Here is a 23,054-nt window from a genome sequence, read left to right on the forward strand (position 1 = left end):
TTATGTTAGACTGTTTTCTCTTCCATAAGTTCAACCAATAGCCAGCTATCTTATATTGAATAAAAGTGACGAACTGATACAAACAAACTTGAAATAGTTATAAGATCATGTACAATTTATGTAATGTAATTTATAATATCAAATCGCTTAATAAAAACAATGTTTAGATTAACTAATGAATACCAACATATTGTATATTGTGGATGCCACGGCGAAGAAAAACTTATGTATATTGCCTCTGAAATAAACGCATTTATGAAAAAAAAAAAAACAGTATTCTTCAATAGCAACACAATTGATCTTTGACTCGAAATAAGTGTTAGTTTCGGCAAAGACTTCCTCGTTGAAGTAGAATCTCCTTCTTAGAAGCATTGTTTTAGGGCCTGAAAAGAGGAATTAGTCGCTGAGGGACATATCCGGTGAATATGGTGAGTGCGGCAGCAATCCGAAGCCCAACTCATGCTATTTCACCATGATTGTCATTGTCGTTTTTGGTCCGCCATGAGCTTCCCCCATCGACAAATGTTCATGCAAAATAGTGTTCAGTCTTCGATATGATGTTGACCTCAGTTGACCGATCGGAGCCTTCAGCATCTTCACTGTCAGCACGAGCACGTTTAAAGACAGCATACCATCGCCATCTCCGAAGCACTTTCCAGGCCATTGTTGAGTGTGCACTGTATTTTCTTCTCATAAAAAAAGCAACGATAAATCAACACACGACATGAATTTCGTGTCATTTAAATCAATGTTATTCGGAGAGCAAACATCAGAACGTCATGAAATATTGACAGGTATCTTTCTCAGAAACAGAACATTCATGAAAAAGGGAGGATGGGTAATGTCAGAGACATACCAGGATTGACGTGAATTGAATGCGCTTGCACACCCCGAAGTCATCAAAGCGCATTCAAACCACTACACATAATGCATTTTCTCGAACGCAAAACAGATGAATGTTGGTTTTATTTGAACTCGTTTGGTGCGAAGTTCACTTTGCGGTGTGTTTCGCTCCAGTGCACAGTGGTTCAACAGCCCAATTTCACGCTTTTAATTGATAACTCATTAAAAAAGTGGTTTTAGAGATACAGTATCTTCAGCAAAGTTGCTCAGAATGATAGACGCCATTTTTTGGCAAATTTCATTTATGTGACTATGATTCCCCTAAAAGTGAGATAAAAATATTATTTTAGCTCAGGGCCAACATAGTTACTTCGACAAAGTTGTTCAGAAAGCCATTTCAAACAAATTTACAGAAGATACTATTCCCGTAACTTGGGTGTAATTCATGATATATAATGTATTTTCTGAAAAGGGTTTGTAAGTTTTTGTAAGAAAACATACATATTCTCAATTTATATGAGTTTTTCATGTTTTACAAAGTTGTCTAATTTGCACCTTTCTGCGCCTTTTGATGATAGACAAGTTGGAATTAGGTAAAAAACTTGAAAATGGCTCTATTTCATTAAACTGAAATGATAGCGGCATAGTATGTTTGAAAAAGTTCTGTAGTTTTCAATGAAGAGAAACTTTGTGCAACCTGGAAAACTCATATTATTTGAAAATACATATGTTTTCTTACAAAAACTGGTTTTAGAACACCCTTTTCAGAATATAACATATCATGAATAACACTCCAGTTACAGGAATAGTATCTTCGGCAAATTTTTTAGAAATTATTTTCTGCACAACTTTGTCGAAGTTACTTAGCTCATATGTTGGCCCTGAGCTGAAATAATATTTTTTATCTAACTTTTAAGGGGATTAAGCACATAAATAAAGTTTTCCACAAGATGGCGCCTATCATTCTGAGCAACTTTGCTGAAGATACTGTACCTCGAGAACCACGAAAAATTGGGCTTTTGTTGAGATTGCACGGTGTTTTCTTCTCATAAAAAAAACAATCATGAATCAACACACAAAATGAATTTAGTGTCATTGAAATCACTGTTAGTCGGATACCAAATATCAGAATGTTATGAAATCCTCACAGGTTTGTTTTCGAAGATCGGCACTCGTGAAAAGGGAGGGTGGGTAATGTTACAGACATACCAGGGTTGACGTGACTATGAATATTTTAATGCAGATATAATGAACAATAAAAAAAAATCTGACACCGCTTGCATATCCTGAAGTCATCAAAATGCATTCAAATTGGGAGCGGGTCATTTCGCCGAAAGGGCCATTTCGCCGAAAGAGTAATTTAATCAATTCCAATCACGATATTCAGACTAATGAAGAATTCGCCATAATTACCCTTTCGGAGAAATGACTTTCGGTGGAATTACTCTTTCAGTGAAATGGCATTCGACGACATGGCATTCGTCGACATTTCGACATTCGGCGAAATGACCCTGATCCATTCAAACCAACACACACAATGCATTTTTCTCGTACGCGAAGCAACTGAATGTTGGTTTTATTTGAACTCGTTTGGAGCAAAGTTCGCAACTGCAAACGGATCACAAAGCTGATCGATGTATTACAGATTACAGAATGAGCGCTACGAACGTCGCACAAAGCCAATATGCAAAATATCGATTTCTCAATACTAAAGTAAAAAATTATCGACAGAAGCTCTGAAAACAAAACCGAATAATTAAATCACTTCGATGCTCCAACCCATCGTTGTTATTTGCCTCGAATGTACAACGCAGAAACATCGGAATATACTCCCTTTATTTGAAACTGAAAGCTTGAATCTGGAACTGGATTTTGTATCTGGAAGTGATTCACTGAACTGAATTCTTGATACTGAAACTAGATTGATACTCGTTGACGCCATATAATTAAGAAAACTTTAATTTTGAATTTGTGGTTATTTAACACAACTGAAAATGTTAACATGAATTTCTGATCATATTTCCGATGAAATGTTTTAAAAACTTTGTTAATTCATTAGACAAAGCAAGAGATATTCACGATAAAAACTTATCACTTTCCCAAAAAGAATTTTGAAAAGGCGGTCACCCAGCACTAATAATGGCATTAAAATAGCTTTTAACAAACACCAAAAATGCTGATAGCTCTATATCTGCAATCTGAAAGCTCCTCTGTTGTTAATCAATCAGAATTCAGCTTCCAGAATGCACACCAGCCATAAATAAGCATTATCTATGAATTTTGTCGGCGTTACTTTTGTCTCAAGTGCGATTGAAATGCCAATTAGCGATTATTTGCTGTCATAATGCGGCATTAGTATGTGCTTATTGGTTACCGGAGCAAGAGTAAAATGTAAGTTGCACTCACGTCAAATAATACTGGAATTTTGTGAAACAACGCCATCTATTTATCAGCCCGGAACTTATTGATCAAAATGTTATCTCATTATGGTTTGCTAAATCCGACCAAAATTTCTCCGGTTCTCCGTCATTTTTTAATGGAAGTTAGCACACTGAGGTCTTTTTTTATGCGGTTTTCTTTACGCGGTTTTTTTATTGCGGATTTCCGAAATTACGCGGTTTTCTTATTTTGTCTTAGAAATGCATGAAACGTCGAGATCTGGTGTTATTTTTGAGTCGACTTTCTGACACTGAAAATGTTCTATTTTTTAACAAAAAAAAATTTTTTTTTCAGATTACACCAGATCTCGACGCATGCATTTCTAAGATATTTGGCATCAACAAAAATGTTCTTCCTTTTTGCGGTTTTTTTTCTAAACGGTCTTAAATTCTCTAAGTCCCAAAGTCGATTGAAAAAAAATTTTTTTTTTATATTACACCAAGACGTTTCATGCATTTTTGATATATTTGGCATCAAAAAAAGTGTTGAGTTTTTTTACGCGAATTTCCGAAGTTAAGCGGCTTTTTTCCGCGGTACTAATCTCCCGCGTAAGAAAAGACCACAGTGTAGACAATTCTTCCGGTACTCTTTGCTTTTGCAATTTGAAGACCACCATTTTTCTGATAATTTAAAGTTTTAAAGTATAAACTTCAACCGGCCCGTACAAATCATCATGTTCGTGTCTTGCGCTATTTAATCAAGTTGCCTTCTGGAACGAATTCTCGCATGAGCCAGATTAGTTTAACACGTCGGTCAATACGTTCTCGGTGTTGTGACATACAGATGGCGTCATTAATTATAAATATCTCTATCGTTCACTAGAGACATCCTTCAGACGTCATTCAACGACATTCGATTAATTAATCTGTTAATCATTGTGCTTTTACTTTAAAAAAAATAGAAATAATGTAGAAGGAAGATTTTCGTGTGTTGATACTACAGTGTTTTAAATAATAAAAAACCTCTTCCTTATCCATCTAGTGGTGTGATAATGCCTTTCTATTGTCATTCAAACAATCTCGATATAGCAATTTTTCAACAGGATAATTTCTGACGAAAATTCATTCAGACTGATTCGTTTAATTGAAAAAGTAGGCTTCAGTGTTTACGATGTGTATCCGACAGCATGCTCAAAACCAAAAGTATCAGCAGTAATACATTTAAAGTTGATCAATTGGTCAACTTCTGAAAAAAGAAAGAAATTTCTGAAAATTTCGTTTTGTCGGTTAGGTCACCCATTAAAAAATATTTCTGGAATCGAAAGCATCTGCAATTTGATCTTCGAACCAGATCAATGATCCATGAGTAGCTTTCAAACGAGACTGGGATTTTTTAAAACGATTGAACCAACTCCGAGAAAATTCAATGGATAAAAAAACAAGTCGTTTTGTCGGTTACGTCACTTATATCATTATATCTCTGGAACCAAAAATGACAACCATTTGACCTTCGAACTCGATTTACTTCTCAAGACTGTCTTTCAAAAGACAGTATGTTTGTTTAAATCGGTTCACTCTCCTCCGGAAAAAAAATTGGGAGGTGAGAAAAATGCGTTTTGTCGGTTACGTCACTTATACGATTATATCTCCAAAAGCGGAAGTGACAACCAATTGATCTTCGAACTTAATTACCAACCCAAGACTGGTTTTAGAATACGCCTATGTTTGTTAAAATTGGTTTAATCTCCTTCGAAAAAAATAAGACGAGACAAAAAATGAGTTTTGTCGGTTACGTCACTTAACAGATCGGCTGAAAAGTTCGTATCGTTTCTATGAGAGGGCGCCACTAGAATTAAATCCATACCATTTTCAGTTAGTACCAACCTTCAAAAGATACGTGTATAAATTTGAAAGCTGTCTGATTATTAGTTTGTGGGATATTGCATTTTGAGTGAAGCTACTTTTGTTATTGTGAAAAAAAAATGGAAAAAAAAGTAATTTCGTATGTTGATGAAACACTACTTTTTGATGAAAAAAAGTGCCGCCGATACCAAAAAATGGCTTGATGAGTGTTATCCAGACTCTGCACCGGGCGAAGCAACAATTCGTAAGTGGTTTGCAAAATTTCGTACTGGTCATATGAGCACCGAAGACGATGAACGCAGTGGACGTCCAAAAGAGGCTGTTACCGATGAAAACGTGAAAAAAATCCACAAAATGATTTTCAATGACCGTAAAGTGAAGTTGATCGAGATAGCTGACACCCTAAAGATATCAAAGGAACGTGTTGGACATATTATTCACGAATATATGGATGGATATGAGAAAGCTTTGTGCAAAATGGGTGCCGCGTGAGCTCACAATCGATCAAAAACAACAACGAAAAACCATGCTGAAATTGAACGAATTGGGCTTTGAATTGCTCCCTCATCCACCGTATTCTCCAGATTTGGCCCCCAGTGACTTTTTCCTGTTCTCAGACCTCAAGAGAATGCTCGCTGGTAAAAAATTTAGAAGCAATGAAGAGGTAATCGCTGAAACTGAGGCCTATTTTGAGGCAAAGGACAAATCGTACTACAAAAATGGTATCGAAAAGTTGGAAGATCGCTATAATCGCTGTATCGCCTCTGATGGCAATTATGTTGAATAATAAAAACGAATTTTGGCAAAAAAATGTGTATTTCTATTAAACGATACGAACTTTTCAGCCGAACTGTTATACCCTTGATCCACAACCAAAAACAGGCTTTCAAATGAGCCTAAACTTGTCGAAATTTGTTCAGCCATCTCCGAAAAAATTGAACAGAGACCCAATTTTTTGAAAGGTGAAAGCACACACTGACATGTTCCGATTTCGTCGAACTGAGTCGAATAGTATATAACGCTAGGGATCTCCGAAGCTCCGATAAAAAGTCGGGGTTTCCAGCAATTCTATTACCCCTTTTTATAGGGAAAGGCAACAACAATTTCGTGTGTTGATAGAACACTGATTTTGAGTAAAAAAAAATACTGTGCAAACAAAGAAATGGATTCTGCCCAAAGCAAATAAACCATTATTGCCCGGTAAGCTGAATTTAATTTTAAATTGGTTGTGAAAAACCTGATGATGGACCACACTCAAAAATCGTCAAAATGAGGCTATTGTTCAGTAAAACGTCTCAAAAACTTATTCCATCGTAATGAAAATTCGAAAAGTGAAATTACAGAATATAGTGCCAAAGTGTATTCACAATTTTGCATGAGAACTTGAATATTAAAATATTGATTGCAAAGTCGGTGCCGCGTTTTCTCGCAGTCGTTCATAAACAACTTATCAAAGTTCCAAGATTTGGAGTTCTAGTTGCTAGCTCATCCGCCATAGTGGCTAGATTCAGCCCCCAGTGAATATTATCCTGTACTCAGATTTAAAAAAGAAGCTTGCTGGAAAGAGATTTGCATCGAACGCTGAGGTTATTGCTGAGACAAGCGATTTTTTTAAGCTAAGGAAAAGTCGTATTATAAAAGTGGTTTAGAAATAAAGTCTTTGGAACAAATGTTTTGTCAGACCAGGGACTTTTTAATCGACGTGTTAATTTGTAGACTGAGGACAAAAGTTGCGGGTTTGAGTCCTATCTTTAGTAAATTCTGTTTCGTAAATTTTTTTTTCTCCAGTTTTTTTTTGTTTCTCACGAGCAGTATTGAAAACAACTGAGTTTAAACTGCTTTAAGTATTTTAACGTGAAATCCAAAATAAATCGTAATTTACTGTTTTTTTTTAAATATTTCGAGAAAGTTGCAACCAAACCAAAAAAATGCGAAAGAAAACGATTAACTTGATAATTCAATTAGACGTACCGTGAACTGTTGCATTTTTCACCATCCCCCCTCCCTCGAACCTGAATTATTGATAGGTTCGCTACACCGACATGGTTTTCGAAAGTGAAACATGATACACTATTTTTCACGCCCGTACGACTGGTAGTAAGACACGCAATCGATCGATCCACTCGACGGCGCTAGCGAACCGAACCGAACCGATAAAAAAAATGTAACCAATTTTAACTTCGTCCGAATTCCGGCGCCCATCAATGCGTTTTACTCGTACAGTTAGATAAAAGAAGGCAGGACGGGCCTTCTTTTGCCTCTTTTAATGCATATATTTTCTAGCCGACTGGTCTGCGGTGCATTTCTTTTCTATTTTTTTTTTTTCGCTTAGTTGAAAGCAATCCACTAGAAATGGCTTAGAAGAAGAGGTGAATGCAGTTAAAATGCAAAGCTATTCACCGCAGCACCGCAAGCATGCACTTTCAAAAGGCGATCTGCGGTTTGGTTGGACGGACAGTCGAGCGATGGTCTGAGCACTGGATATTAGCACTTTTGTTAGCCATCAACTATTTGTTAGTATTTTGCTTTCACGAATTTGGAAATAATCAGTGCAAAAAGCCAGTTTCATTGAAATGTTAAATGCCTTTATGCTCATTTGGGGCGAAAAAAAATTGTTGGTTTCACTTCTAGTTAGATCTGGTATTAATGAGCAATTAATGAGTCATTGCTCAAAATACGCAAAAGTAGATTTCTGCGCTATCGACAAAAAAATCGCCCTATTGACAACAGTGCATTGAAGAAACTGATCTTCGTTTTGATGGCTGCTGATAGTTTGTATGATAATTCGATTTCTAGGCAGCCGGCTGCCGAGAGAAATATGCATAGATTTGTTAAATAGTCGCGACACCGATTTTTTTGACCTGGATAAAGGAAAGAACCTTTCTGTTTCAGCAGCAACAGTTGCTAACTAGATCGATTCACTCGGATCAAACTTTAAATGAAACTAGTTTATTTAAAAGGCATATTCAGCTCTGGCCAGTCGCAAGCAAGGAGCTACCAACCAAGGACAAAATGGCCCTGTAAATTTCTGTTAATAGTACATACGAGCTGCTTCTGTTTCTTTTTTTTTTCATTCGGGTTTTTATGCAACTTGGTTATCAAATTTAAAGGGAATTTTCTAAAAAGAATTTTTTTTCGGACTTCTCGTTTTTTTTTACCATTCGACTCAGCTCGACGAACTGAGCAAATGTCTGTGTGTGTATGTGACAAATAATGTCACTCGATATTCTCAGAGATGGCTGAACCGATTTTCACAATCTCAGATTCAAATGAAAGGTCGCCATTGAATTTTATCCCGATCGGACTTCCGGTTCCGGAATAACAGAGTGATATATACCAAAAAATTTTAAAAAAAATGTCACTCACTTTTCTCAGAAATGACGGGACCGATTTTCACAAACTTTGATTCAAACAGAAGGTCTTATAGTCCCATAGATCGCTATTGAATTTTATTTTTATCCGACTCCCGGTTCCGGAATTACAAGACAATATGTGCAAATCTATGAGAAAATGCGCACTCAATTTTCTCGGAAATTTCTCAATCGATTTTTACAAACTAAGATGCAAATGAAAGGTCTTGAAATTATTTAAAAAGTCCCCGCAAAGTCGATCCAGATTCAAATTCCGGTTCCGGTATTACAGTGCGATTAGTGAAAATTTTAAAATTTCATGAGTATTTTTCCACTAGCGATGGCGAAACGAGGTGCACATTTTTATAAAATTTACTGGTAATTTCATCTAATTAGCTGACTTTTTTAATTGGTGGTTATATAGGTCTACTTTGGGGGGCTACTAGTCCACAGTTTCCGCTTCCGAACGCACCGGTAATAGTGAAGAAAAACTCCAAAAACGGAACTGACATCAATTTCTCAGCAACCGTTAAACCGATTTTCACAAATCATAATTCAAATTAAAGCTCTCAGTGTCTTAAACGATACTGTGCAATTTCATCCAGATCCGACTTCCGGTTCCGAAATTATAGGATGCTGAGTGTCAAAACTTTCAAACTGTCATACAAAACGATGCGAAATCGATACGCATCGGTATGTGCTGGTACGGAAAAAGAAAACACTACCACCTAGCACACAGCGTGTTTTGTTCTATTTTGTATAGTGTGCAGGGTTGCCACATTTAAATCTATATTAACATGACATAACTGTTTACAAATTGAAAAGGTGATGGTGGTTTATACCAGAAAAAGTTTTTGATTTTATTCAAGTTTGAAAGAAAAAAATTTGACAGATTCTTCTTAAGATGTTAAGACGTTTCATGTGTTTTTAAGACATCTGACATTAATAATTTATATTTCTATAGTTATGCGTTTTCTTCAAGCAAACTTTCAAAGTTATGTTGTTTTGATGCTAATTTTTGTAATTAAAAGTTTTTTCAAATGAGAATTTTTTTAAGTTTTGCGTTTTCATGCATTTTTTTAAGCGGTTAGTATGTACCTAAAAAACTGAATTGAAAAATGGCTTTTTTGGTCATTTGCTGCTTCTGTAATATTTATTTCACCCTCACGGTCAACGTTTCGAAGGTTTTTCCTTCATCTTCAGGACAAAACGACTACAAATACTAGTCGAAAAATATTTGTAATCGTTTAACCCTGAAGATGATGGAACTGCCTTCGAAAAATCATCGCGTAACAGTTCGGCTGAAAAGTTATCGTATCGTTTAATAGAAACACACATTTTTTTGCCAAAATTCGTTTTTATTATTCAACATAATTGCCATCAGAGGCGATACAGCGATTATAGCGATCTTCCAACTTTTCGATACCATTTTTGTAGTACGATTTGTCCTTTGCCTCAAAATAGGCCTCAGTTTCAGCGATTACCTCTTCATTGCTTCTAAATTTTTTACCAGCGAGCATTCTCTTGAGGTCTGAGAACAGGAAAAAGTCACTGGGGACCAAATCTGGAGAATGCGGTGGATGAGGGAGCAATTCAACAGCTCCAAACACTGCTCAGAATCATCAATTCGTTGTTGTTTTTGATCGATTGTGAGCTCACGCGGCACCCATTTTGCACAAAGCTTTCTCATATCCAAATATTCGTGAATAATATGTCCAACACGTTCCTTTGATATCTTCAGGGTGTCAGCTATCTCGATCAACTTCACTTTACGGTCATTGAAAATCATTTTGTGGATTTTTTTCACGTTTTCATCGGTAACAGCCTCTTTTGGACGTCCACTGCGTTCATCGTCTTCGGTGCTCATATGACCAGTACGAAATTTTGCAAACCACTTACGAATTGTTGCTTCGCCCGGTGCAGAGTCTGGATAACACTCATCAAGCCATTTTTTGGTATCGGCGGCACTTTTTTTCATCAAAAAGTAGTGTTTCATCAACACACGAAATTCCTTTTTTCCATTTTTCTCACAATAACAAAAGTAGCTTCACTCAAAATGCAATATCTCACAAACTAATAATCAGATCTTTTGAAGGTTGGTACTAACTGAAAATGGTATGGATTTAATTCTAGTGGCGCCCTCTCATAGAAACGATACGAACTTTTCAGCCGATCTGTTAACTTTGGAAATCCACGGAAAAAACTGCGTAACTTCAGAAATCCGCGTACAAAAAAGCCGCAAAACCAGATGATTTTTTTTGTTTGCAAATGTTTTCAAAAATTCATGAAACATCGAGATCTGGGAGTTATCTCGACAAAAAATTATTTTAAAAGAATCGATTTCGGGACGGGAATTTTGGGAATTTCCAAAACCTCAATTCGAAATTTGATGCCCAATGTATTCAGGAATGAATGCAACGTCAAAATTTGGTTTAATTTCAAAATATTTTTTTTTTTTTGAAAGAATTCGGAAATTTTTTAGGTGTTAGAAAGTCGACTTCAACAAAATTTTTGGATAACACCAGATCTCGATGCTTCGCGAATATTTAAGACATAACAAGAGAACCTTCTTAATTTTGTAAATTCGCACGAGAAAACGCGTAACTTCGGAAATTCGCGTACGACAAACCGCAAAACTGTAGAAATACTTTTTTTGTAGTCAAATGTCATCAAAAATTCATGAAACATCGAGATAAATTTTTTTGAAAAAATCTACTTCAGAACTTACAAAAATTTTGAGATTTTCGTTTTTATTTGTTTTATGTCAAAAAAAAGCACGTAGTTTCAAAATCTGGGCTAGTCTAAAAAAAATGTTTTTTTTTGCAAAAATTTCGAAAATTTTCTAAGTGTCAGAAACGACCAAACAAAAATCGGGATAACACCAGATATAGACGCTTCGTGCATTTTTCAGACAAAACCGAGAACCTCACTTTGAAAATTTGCATAAAAAACTCCGTAAATTCGGAAATTCTTGTAAAAAAACTGCATAACTTCATAAATCGGCGTACAAAAAAAAAACGCAGAATTAAAGGCCCTTTTTTTTGTTTTCAATTTTTTTTTTCAAAAATTCATGAAACATCGAGATCTCGAAAAAAATTTGTTTGAAAAAAATCGACTGCAGGACATGGACAAAATTGGAGATTCTCGATTTTTTTTGGATGTCAAATGTCTTAGAAATGCATGAAACGTCAAGATCTGGTGTAATTTAAACAAAAATGTTATTTATTTCGTAAATTTTTTCGGTGTCAGAGAGTTGACTTCTAAAACTAAATTCGGGATAACGCCAGATCTCGATGCTTCGCGAATTTTTAGGACAAAACAAGAGAACCTTCTTAATTTTGTAAATTCGCATAAGAAACCGCGTAACTAAAACTGTAGAAGTGCTTTTTTTGTAGTCTTCAAAAATTCATGAAACATTGAGATAAATTTTTTTGAAAAAATCTACTTCAAAACTTACAAAAATTTTGAGATTTCCGATTTTTTTTTGTTTTATGGCAAAATAAGCACGTTACTTCAGAATCTGGTTTAATATAAAAAAAAAAATTTTTTTTCAAAAAATTCGAAGTGTCAGAATCGACCTAAAAAAATTCGGGATAACACCAGATCTCGACACAACGTGCACTTCTAAGACAAAACAAGAAAATCAAATAACTTTGAAAATCCGCGAAAAACCAAGTAGTTTCGAAAATCCGCATAAAAAAACGCATTAAAAAACTGCGTAAAAAAAGACTTTACCATAGAGTGCCATCTCAAAATAATTAATAATTTTTTGATTATAAATAATTCGAGTTACACCAAAATCAACATCATTCTTTCTCATAAGAGAAAACCGTTGTCAAATTTATCGAATTACGAAAATGTTTTTTGACCAATCTGCGTTTGCACTGAATCAGTGGCAATGTTATGCATTGATGTTCAGTAGATCTGACTCATTTCAAGAGCAATCTCATCGAATGAATGACAATTATTCTTTGCTAAAAATATCATAAAAAGTTTCACATTCACGGAAAATGCACTTGACTATGTTTGACAGAAGATAAAAAAAACAACAATTCTGTTCTTTCAGGAACCCAAAATTGATCTGAAAGAACTGTGGATATTCCTTCCAGTGAAATAAGAAAATTAAATTTTGTTGTATTTTTTTATCTCGTCAGCCCCGCCTCATTGACTGTAAACGTGTAATGACGCCCGTAAGAGAATCTTTTCATACACGCGAACGAGTGCAGTTCTGGGAACAAAGAAGTGAAAGCTTGTACAGTTCACACCATCAATCAACTAGTTGAAGCGATAGAGTGTAAAAAAGGATTGTGAGATTTATTTGTATCCAGTTAAGCCTCTGGCATTACCCACCCACACTGTTTTTCAATGGAAACTTTATTATCTTTTACAATTAAACGAAACTATCGTCCGTAGTCGTTCCTATACCCGCATTGATCTGATTAACCTCACGCATTCTTTGCGACCGTGACTTCCCCAGAGGTCAAAATGTGCTGACTGGAATCGCATACCAAGCATTCTTTAGCAAATTTCCTCCGTGTTTTGTAATTTTGAGGGTTTGAAGGATATCATTACAATTTGCCGAAGGTTTTCGATCGGAATAACCTGGAATATCAAAAAGAAAAATCGACACTGGGACTCAATCAGATCTCTATGTTTCCAGATGTAGTAAAAATGCATTTCGATTTCGATTTCAATTTCCAACTCCAGTCTCATCAATATAAAGTTCCAGCGCCAATTCTTTTGAACTTTTATTTTAGAGGTCTCGACAATACCTTCGTTCAATGACATTTAGCAGAAAAAAATCTTACATTAAATTGGATACAGGAATAAAAAATGGTTCACTTGGCAGAGGTCGTTGATAAATAGAACAAAAAGCACTAGACCAATATGGCTTCCTTGAAGGACACTTCGAACGGAGAAGATATTGTGTGTCCGATACCACACGAAAGCATTGCGTTTAGTTAGGCATATCCAAATCCATCGTGTCAGCCTATTCGGGAATCCGAGTCTATTTAATTTCTTGTCGACAAAACGGTGAGGGACTCTGTCGAAAGATTAGCGCAAGTCGAAGTGAATAGCGTCGATTTGTTGTCGCTTCTCCAACAAGTGTTCAATTAACTTAGAAATGAAACACACATAATTCGTTGTATTCGTTGTACATACGACATTTGGCTTGTAAGACAAAAACACGAAATTCCACTCAAACTCAATAATGCGTATTTACCGCGCATAATGAGCCCTCTATTGAAAAATACTCTTTTTTAGGTTATAAAAAAAAAGCATTTCTAGTATAAGACATGTTTGCTCCTCCAACGAAATGTAAAATTTCAATAGAAAAAAATTAAAGCCGCTCGTGAAATAATTCACAGCCTACGAATAACAATGTTATTCACCATGGAATAGGAGAAAAAATTGAATTAGAAAGTCAAATAACATTACCCGAACAGCCAGCAACATTTGAACTAAACAACTAATTGCGAATTATTTAGGAACACCCGAAACAAATGATTTTGAGAAAAAAAACTTCTCATTACTCACATTCACATCCGAAGAATCAGAAGACAAACGTTGTTTCACCGGCACACAAAAAAGCGCCAGATTGTTGGATTTCGTTGGTTCTTGTTTAGACGAATGTTTCGTAATTTTTTTTATATATATTGGAGGTTTAACTCTATTCCACCTTCTGGGCCCACTGTTTTCACTGAGCGATTTCCGGTACACCCTTTTTTCTTCCGTCAAGACCGACTCGTTTATTCTAGAGCCCAACAAAGCACCAATTTCACGGAACTGTGCTCAACTTGATTGGCTCCGACGACCGGGTTTAGGGTCACTTGTGTGTCGCGTATGTTTTCTTCTGTTCGTTGCCGATTCTCGGGGTTCAAAAAAAAGGAAATTATGATGATAGTTTAAGCAAACACTATTCAGTAATCTTACTTTTACCGTCGACAAAAGTATTTTACTTCCACTTCCACCGTAGTTGCGTTACGATTGAGCGGTTCAATAACCTTTCCCGTTCTCAATTCCGCTTGATTTATCAATGATCCGTTGACAGAATTCCAACGCCATTTGCGCAAGTAAACATGTTGATATTTACGGGACGAATCGAAGGTGAAGAACGCAACAAGTTTTTTTTTTATTTGTTGTACTATGCTTTCTCACCACACCACACTGAATTAATGGCTATTTGAAAGCTTGTGGGTCGTCGCATATGACGCTAACGTGTTTTATGTCGTTCTTCTATGCGTTGATATTCATTAATATTTGCACTGGTATATGTGCTCCACTGCTTATGGTCACATTAAACTTCACAACAGCAGTCGCAACTCTACAAAAAAAAGTGTGCAGAATAATTGATCTGCACAGAAAAATTACTACATGAGAAAAACAATGTTCTTCGAAATGTGCTCACTTTTTCGCACTCACGCACTATATCTAATTTTTTTTTCGTTTCCTTTCCACTATTCCTAACGCAGCAGGCCTTTCGATTTATCTTTCCACAAATCCGAAATCGCTCTAATCAAGTACTCCATCAGCAACAGGATTTCCGGAATTCTATCCAAAATAGCGCAATTATCACCAATCACACATACCGAATCAGTGGAATTGAAATATCAAGAAATAAAACACTATCACCAAGATGCAGCATCTTCTTTGCAACAACTTTCTTTTGTGTTTGGATACGCACACCTTTTCCGAGCAGAGCACGTCGAAATGTAGTCACAATAAAAAAACATCCAAGACCGTTCTTGTACTGACTGAACACGCCAATCAAGGGGGAAGTTCGGAGGAGTTCAGGGAGAAGCACGCAATTCGCACAGCACACGGCCAATAAAACGTCCGCCCGCGATCAAGTCTCAACTACGAATGATACCATAAGCAAACAAGCAAACGAACGAAGCGATGCTCACCACACAAACTTCACACGATCCATGAATGAAAGATGTGTAAATAACGGATCATGTGTGAGTAGCATTTGTGTTTACTTCGAGTGCTTTATGCTGTTCGCTATATGCAGGAAGCTTTCCGCAAAGAAAATTTTTCCGTTGTGATTCTTTTTCAAACAACCAAGGGGTGCTACGATAGTGAAACAACTGGTAACCTTATGGATGTTATCGCCGTCGCCCAAGTGACACACACAGAGCTGGCGTGAAAGTTATTCATAACAGTAATTCTGAAAAATCAGTTTTTGCAGTAATTAAAGGATTTTCTCTGATAAATGCTAATAAACCATAGGACAATCGAGTATTAATTTCAACATACGTACGAAACGAACATTTTCTTTTTCATTTCACGCGTTTTTGTTTTTTTATAACGGCCAATAAGTCACCTTTCCACTTCCACTTTTGCAGGCGAGCTATGAAAAATAGAGTACTAAATTTAACACAAGCCGAACGAGAAAACTTTTCTCTACCGTTTAATATTATGACTTAATCTCAGCGAGTGCCGGGTCATTCGAAATTACTCTTCAAAGTGAATCCCTTCGATTGTTTGCTAAGTGGCTAATGCCAGAATACATTGCAAATGTTGGAATGTGGTTTATTGGTCGATATAAAAAAAGCGTGATTGGTTAAAAAGAGAAGTAACAAGCAACCGATGTTCGGTATAATATATTACTGAACTCGTCAGTAATTACTAAATACACCGAAATCAGCAAATTGATTTGCTGAGATTTCGGAAAGCGAGTTAGCTTTTATTGAAATTCGACGAGACACAAAGCACGATGTCGCCAGTCTTCGTGGAGTCGGAAAATATATAAATTTCGATATATCGTGAAAAGATAAAAGTACGGGTGTGTAATGTCAGAGACATAACTGGATGTCGTGAATACGAATAAAACTGACACGATTTTTTTTATACTTTCGAATTCGAATTGATAGCTGATCGATTGTGTGAGTTGTGAAACTTTTGACGTCGATTATCTCATTTCGGATTTCTATATTTCATTGAAAGAATATATCAAGATGCTGTACAGGATTCATTTCTACATTTAGAAGGACAAAATTGTGGAATCCTTTACGATATTTAGCACAGTTCGGAACATTTTTCTCGAACGATCTTCGCTCAGCGAAAAGTGCACGAAGCAAATCAAATTATTTTGGATTTTCACTAAACTAATGATTTTTACCTTCGATTTGCAAAGAAGTAATCTTAATAGTTCTTTAGATAACATTTAGAGCCATTAGAACGACCAATTTTATATAATGTTGTCCACTTTTCGTTTTTTTTCTCTCCAATGCAAACGACCAGAAGCACTGTTGCATGATGCAATCGCTCTTGTTTGAGTTGAAACTAGCTTTACGTACAAACTGCAACACATCCGCTCGCAGTGCTCAATGATGCGAAACTGCTTTAATTACGTCTTCTCGCCTTGACGACCGGAAGACAAATGAGAACTACGACCTGAGCGTTTGAGGTTTTTATCCACGCAGAAGGTTCGCTCTCCGATGCCGCTGTTTCTCGCCTCGACGTCTGCTTCTATCCAACGCACAAGAAGAAATCCATCCAACGCACAAGAAGAAAACTACTTTTTATACACACTTTTTTTTCGCTGAATCTCGGCAAAATAACCGGAATTAGCACCACCGAGTTCTCGGTAATTATCTCGACAAATGGTTGAATTGCACAGCTCTCTGAATTTTAATGTAAAAATAATTTATTAATTTCAACTAACCGAATATTGAATTTGTGTGTCACGTATAAGCAATTGGATCAAAAAATCTTTTGCACAGAACTTGTAAACATGTTTATTTCCATTGGTATTGTAATGAAAGCATGGTATTTATGCGACACTTTTCTGTATTTTTTCGACACCTTTTAACAAGGGGCTAATTGAAGTACATCATTACTGAGTTCAGCGGTTCACGATTACTGAACAAGCATTTTTATCGATTTATATGGGACTATCATTCATACTTACATACGTACCATTTATTAGAAAATTTGATTAATGAATCGGAGAACCATTCATCAGAGAGAGGGCATTTTGGCTACTACACTGAAGCATCAATGTTAATGTTTTCTAATAGCGTGTCCTCTGAGTGTCATTAGTTTTTAAAACTGCTTGGAAGTAAAGCAATACCTTCTTTTCTCTCAAATGCAGCAATTCGTTCTGACAATCACTCTGTAATAAAGTTGGTAAGTGTGAATGTAAAAAAATTTTGCTTCTGCTGTCAGTTTTTAAGTAAATTTACTTCTGTGTTTCAGGAATGTATGAAACTAGACCCAAATTGAAAAAAATTCTTTTATTTCTCTTCGGAACAGAACTGTCGTGACCACCAGCCAATTTCGATTTGGTGTATTGCCGTCTCTGCATTTTTTTTCAGCCCAAACCGTCTCGCGCAAGTGTCGTCGAACGAATGACGAAATTTTAAAAGCTGCAATATTTCCAGCTAATCCTTCCACAATCATTTACTCAAGCTCAAGCAAACACCAGGACTGCCATGGCAACATTGTCAAGGAAACGGAGGGGGAATAAACATTGTTTTATTTCGTTTTCTGTTTTTAGAATGCTTCCGTAACTTCCGTTTTGGCGAATTTTCATAGACCACTAGACCAAGAACGCAAAGGATAAGGTTGAGGATGCAAATATACATATTTATTCCAGGGCAGAATGTTAAGACGATGAACAGAAGCAATCGAACATTTGTTTATTCATTTATTCATTTTTTTTTGTGCTAGAAAGTTTGTTTTAAAAGATAAAGCTGACCTAAGATATATATTTAAATATTTATATATTTTATTCTACGTATATGTATTACATCCTCCACAAGAACAGCTTTCTGACCTCTAAGGCGAATGACCTTAAGGTTAAATCTCTATAATTGAAATAAAAAAAATTTAACCATTTATTCGTTTCCTTCGGGATGTCAGGAAAGGTAATATAAGTGTTCGCAAATAGCGTTATCTTTACGTCTGCTTAGCGGTTCGAATTGAACTTTTTATGTTTGCACTAAACAATTCAATTCGAACTGTTCTGCACTGACGAGTTGAAGGCGAAACGTAAAGAATAGATTTAAAAAACGTTGCTCGATAAGCTTTTGAAAAATGTTTTGTTATTCTCATGAAGTTTTGTTCAATTGAACATACAAATTCCCAAATGAAGTTATTCCAAAAGATGGTTAGAAATAATTTTTCGTATTAGTCCCGTTAAATAACTGCAATTTGTTTAGTTGCATGAAACTTCCATCTAGACTGTGTTGATTATTTTCATTTACCAAAAGAGTTGTTATTAATACAGAATATCTGTAATGTACTGATTTCAGTATGTCCAAGCGGATTTCATGCAGGATACAGATTTAATACATATTGCCAAAATTAAATACAGATTTCTGCCTACTTCTCATCCTCCAACGCAATACAAAATCGAACCCATGTTCTGTTACGGTATTTTCTTGCCACTTGCCTGCCGCCAGTGTGCCGGGTGAAAATCATCAATACAAATACATCCAAAAATAGCCAAGATGACTAAAACTTCATTTTTCATCGGGCCCGATAATGAACGTTTTGAACATTTAACAAAATCTAACTAAAAGGAATAAACACATTACAGCTATGTATATACCTTATGATCAAAAACGAACCGGAATTTTCATTTTAAAATTCCCGTGCTTGTCCAATCGGTAAACTTTTATTCTCTCAACGTTGGCAACACTTTTATAAATATTCTGTCAAATTTTGACGCATATCGTACGATTAGTTTTTGTTTGCCGTCTATACAAAGAAGTTGAAAAATTTTCGTGTGGTGATTTTTATAATGGACAACACAGCAATCTTTCTAATCGGTACAGAACGATTTTGCAACATGATTTGCTTCGTCGATTCAATGTTTTCTTCAGTAACAGATGTTGTTGGGCGGCCAGGGATCTCATCATGATCCAAGCTTGTACGACCACCTTTGAAGCGTTTATACCACTCATATGCCTGTGTTTTTCCTAGACACGATTCACCAAAGGCCTTTTCTAACATTTTCAACGTTTCGGAACACTTAAATCCATTTGCAACACAAAATTTGATGCACGCACGTTGTTCTAAATTTTCATCCATTATAAAAATCGCCACACGAAAATTTTTCAACTTCTTTGTATAGACGCCAAACAAAAACTAATCGTACGATATGCGACAGAATGTGTATAAAAGTGTTGCCAACGTTGAGAGAATAAAAGGCGGGTGGGTAATGTCAGCGACATAACTGGATGTCGTGAATACGAAAAAAACTGACATGTTCCTTAACACTTCCGAATATCAATTGTATGAATTATGCAAGCATTCCCCTTTTTCACATTTTTCGCAAAAACAAAGAAGGCTTCACTTGATCTCGATTACTGTGAATTTCACACAGCGAAAAGTGCACAAATCTAACCAAATTGTTCTTGATTTGCACTAAACTGAGGATAATTACCTTCGATTTGCGAAAAACAAATCCTAATAGTTCTTTAGAAAACTTTTAGAGCCATTAGAACGACTGATATTGTGTAATGCTTTCCACCGTTGTTTTTTTTTCCAATGCTAATGACTGGCAGCTGTGACGTAATCGCTCTTGTCGAAAGCGAAACTAGCTGTGCAGACGACACAAAACACATCTGCTCCCAGTGGCGATAGAATCCAAACTGATTCAATTTTTGTTGAGAGATTTCCTTTTATGTGATTTCGTTTGTAGCTTTTTCACTAATGGGCGGTCCTAACGGCTATAAAAATAGCCGCATACAGAATTTTAATGTCGATTATTTCATTTCGGATTTGCATAATTTATTGAAAGAAACTATCAATATGCTGTAGGGATTCGTTTCTAGCATTCAGAAGGACCAAATTGAGGAACTCACTACGATATTCACCACTTTTCGGAACATTTTTCTTTAACGATTTGTTGTACAGCAGCAGTCTGCTGCTGCCAGCAGATATTTTGTTCTCTTCCTCAGAACGCGTTCTGATTGGCTGGTGTTGACATGGATCAAATGAGATAGGTTTTTCAACAGTGTACTATTGAAATACTTCAAAGCTTTTGCTATACACGTTTAAGTTGAAAAATTTCGATTCTATTGGTAGATAGATTATATAAATCCTTCCACAGATCACTGAGCTATGAGCTTTCAAAATACGAGAAAGACAAACGCGCCTTATGAATTATCCTCTTTGATACTCGTTTATACCAAACATTTCAGAAAAGTTGCATTTTGAACTATTTGAGATTATGCCACACAACTGAAAATTTTATCATAAAATTGTGATCATATTTCCGATGGCATGTAGCAAAAATTATGTTGATTCGTTAGATACAACAAGAGATATTCACGATCAAAAACTTATCACTCTCTCAGAGGGTAAATTTTGAAAAGGCACCCCATAGTAAAGTAAGTCGTATTCACGACAAAAGTTTACCGATAGGACAAGCGCGGGAATTTTAAAATGAAAATTCCGGTTCTTTTTTATCATAAGGTACCACAAACCAATAACCGGATTACCTACCTGAGAAGTCATTTTCCTGGACAACGTTGAGAAAAATAAAATCGTTCCTGTCAAACAACTGTCAGTCCCGGGTTGACGGTTCAATGCATAGGATGCTGGTCTTACAAGCCAGCTGTCGTATGTTCGAGTCCCGACCTGGAAGGCTTCTTAGTGTCAGTAGGATCCATAGTACTAGCCATGCAATGATTCTGTACACTAAGAATCGGCTGCGAAGTCTGTTGAAACAGAAAGGCCAAATTCCACGGAAGGAATGTTATGCCAAGACTTTGCTTTGCTTCCTGTCACCATCGCTAAAAAAGTTAAACATTAGACGATTCTTTTTCAAATATTATACAAAACTTGATGGAACCTGGCATCCTTGCAAGCAGCGGATCTTTGTTGACAAACGGGGGGAAGCCAACTAGTAAAAAAACGTTTACACAAGGGGCGTACCGATAGTAAATAGTCCGCGCAGTTCAATATAGGTGGAACTAGTGTCTCACCAAAAATTCATGTTTAGAAGAATTTATTCATAGTGTCAGGGCCGGTGAAACATGTTAAACCCAGGTGGGTAATTTTTCATACCGGGGAGAAAGACCCACTATTTTGAAGTATGCATTCCTCTATTCCAATGGAAATGATATTTATCCCTAAAAAGTGCAAAGTCGTTTTTTTAAATAAAATATTGTTTTTATCATTATTTTCACGTTTCGTCTTTGACTCATCAGTGCAGAGCAGTTCAAATTGAACTGCTTAGTGCTAAACTCGGCAGTTCAATTTGAACCGCTAAGCAGACGTAAAGTTTCTGCTACTTACAGTTTTTATGAAACTTTTCATGAAACGCATAAATTAGAAGTTTGAAGAGTTTTCGGCACAAAGTTTTGAAACAAAATTATTTCTTTGAGAATTTTGGTTGTACTGATCGTTTAGTTCGTTGAGGTTGTTGATGGAAAGTGCTGAAATTGTTCATCCACTACTCCATGATCATCGAGGTCATCCTGCATATCCTCGAATACGAATAAACAATCGATTTTCGATCAAAATGTGTCTCACCAAATGCATAAACACTCTAGCCACTGATGTGCATAACACATTAATCAAAAAGTCCCGGGACTGACTCGGAGATCACGTTCAAAGATCATATGTCAAAGTTTAACATCAATAGCACCACGAACACTGAATCTACCGACATATAGGTGACGAATTTATGAAAAATTATAAGTGTGTCCACTAGGATCCATTCAAAATAAAGGTTTGTGGTATTCTGATTTTGAACGTGGCCAAATGAAACAGTCAACCGGAAAAAATTAAGCAAGTTTGGATAATCGTGATGTATGAAGTCCCGGGGTTCATTGCATAAGGCACTGGTTTTACAAACCAGCTGTCGTATGTTCGAGCCCCGACCTGGAAGGATTCGTAGTGTCAAAAGAATCGTAGCACCAGCAATGCAATGGTTTTGTACACTCTGAATCGGCTGCGAAGTCTGGTGAAACAGAAGGTCGAATTCCACTACAGAAATGAAATACCAAGGCTTTGCTTTTGATGTATGAACGCAAAATCAAAATTTGTGACATTAGATGTGCTGAGGTGGTTAGCACATGAACTGGAAATTCTTTTACGATCTTGTACGACAATCTGGGCATAAAAAATATCTTTTCCAAATGGGTGCCGTGTTCGCTCATAATCAACAAAAGTCTACCGCAATAAAATGGAACGCGTTGGCATTAAACAGTGGACGAAACATGGATCCACTATTTTTATCCGGGACTGGGAAAGCCATCTGAAAACGTAACAGGTAGATGGAACAATTATGGCATCAGTTTTTAAGATGTTCAAAGTATAATTAACATCAACTATCTTGAACAGGGAAGTACCATCAAAAGTGATTATTACATTGAGTTAGTGATGCGATTGAAGAGCGAAGTCGTAAAAAACGGCCTCATAAGAATGACAAAGAAATCACCGATAACCAAGATAATGCACCGTGCCATAAGTCGATGAAAACAATATAGAAATTAAACGAATTGGGCTGCGATCTCTTTCCTCACCCGCTTTATTCACAATTACCTAGCCCCCAGCGATTGCTTGTCCTTTGGTGATCAGAAAAAGACACACCAGGGCAAAATATTTGGTTCGAATAAAACAGTCATCACCGCAGCTAAAGCCGATGTTTAGGCCA

The 23,054-nt window shown here is 36.2% G+C and overlaps 1 protein-coding gene across 2 annotated transcripts in view; it reads right to left on the bottom strand.

The window, feature by feature from the left end:
- The window catches only part of LOC131431937 (signal-induced proliferation-associated 1-like protein 1), a 202,678-nt gene extending 187,395 nt beyond the window's left edge, over positions 1-15,283 (bottom strand). Inside the window, exons 1-2 of one of the 2 annotated variants that reach the window (XM_058597912.1) lie at positions 14,369-15,283; positions 13,973-14,304 (exon numbers count right to left, since the gene is read on the bottom strand). The gene's annotated coding sequence lies outside the window, so the exon portion shown is untranslated. Of the gene's footprint in view, positions 1-13,972 lie in introns of both variants that reach the window. The other variant, XM_058597913.1, reaches the window with a different exon arrangement.
- Between the last annotated feature and the right edge of the window lie 7,771 nt (positions 15,284-23,054).

This window comes from Malaya genurostris, chromosome 2 (assembly GCF_030247185.1).
Source record: "Malaya genurostris strain Urasoe2022 chromosome 2, Malgen_1.1, whole genome shotgun sequence".
In the NCBI taxonomy this organism is placed as follows: Eukaryota; Metazoa; Arthropoda; class Insecta; order Diptera; family Culicidae; genus Malaya; species Malaya genurostris.